This window comes from Patiria miniata, unplaced genomic scaffold, assembly GCF_015706575.1.
Source record: "Patiria miniata isolate m_02_andy unplaced genomic scaffold, ASM1570657v1 HiC_scaffold_8, whole genome shotgun sequence".
In the NCBI taxonomy this organism is placed as follows: Eukaryota; Metazoa; Echinodermata; class Asteroidea; order Valvatida; family Asterinidae; genus Patiria; species Patiria miniata.
Window position 1 is genome coordinate 4,579,703 of NW_024037075.1, and position 1,398 is coordinate 4,581,100.

The window sequence follows — 1,398 nt, forward strand, 5'->3', positions numbered from 1 at the left end:
CATGGGTTTGAAGGCAAAGTATTTGCTCAGCTAATCTGCTAGAAGTTGAGCCACGGATCCTCTACACAAGGATAAATGACTCATCTGAGCTCGTGTACAAAATATACGGAACGGATTGTCAACATGCGTGATATGCCGCGTCCGCGCATAGAACAATGCACAGAACTGTAGAACAATGCACGCGTGCCATGATTGCCGACAGCTGGCGTTCTGACAGAAATTTGACCACGCGCCAAGTCTCGCGCACAGGCACGCATGACGCGCAAGTGCCGTATCATGCATCTAACCAGAAATTGGGGAAGTCGTTTATAAATCCTTGTGTAGAGGATCCGTGGATGAACACATCTCAACTCTGGCAAATTTCGTTGGAAAATTGTCTTCTCATTATAGCATGAACTGTCCTTTTTCCACTGACTCTTTTGTTAAGAGTTACAGTTGTTAACCTACAGTTGCAGCAGATCTGAGAGTTTCTTGTCAAGAAAGTATAATGATGGTTTGTGCTTGTCTTCAGAAAGTACTTTACAAACAAAGTGCATTGGGAGCTACATTGAATTAGTTTAAGGTGTCTCTGTAAAGCAACCTCATCTGCCACCCCAATACAATGTTTACAATCGATCCTGTTGCTGAAAAATTATACCTTTATTTCATTTTCCTAATAAGAGTACACGTGCAGTAATTTCTGCCTACCGGTACAAATCTTACAAGGCACGTCATCTGATTTCCCCTTCCCCATCTCTCACAGCAGAAGGAGCGCCCAAAAGTCATACCCCAAAAAATTATACCGATGCAATTTCCTTCATTTAATTCGCAGTTTTTTCCCCCCTGAAACTGTGAAAGTCACAACCTACTAACCCACTTGCTGTCCCCAGGCAGTGAAGGCGTATTTTACCCAGCATCTATCACGCAGTACCTGGTACATATAATTTTTTTTTAAAATCAAAAACAACTGTATTCAGGTAATGAGATCTTGTAAAAGATGCCCCGTGTTGAGCCTAGGGAGACAAGTACCAAATTGACGTCCTCTTCTTTTTTTTTCCGAACATATTTCGCTGCCCGCACACGTACCTTATATTGGTTTTGCTTGTTTCTTATCTGGTTTTTGGATCTGGCACGGAATGACGATTCGGTTGACATATCTCGAACTTGATATTATTACCTGAGGGGATTACATGTATGCGTACATCAGTGTCTGGCGAGGCTTCAAACAGAAGTGTCGGGATGGGTTTTAATTCTCGCGTCTCACAGATGGTTGATGTGTTTCTGTGGAGAAATCAAAATCTTGATCAGTTGATTTCATCAGCTTTTTGATGTGATGATGTGCCCTGTCGACGTGAACGTGTGACGTGCTGTTCAAAAAAAAGTGCCTCTTTTGGCCAAAAAAACATGTTTTACATATGT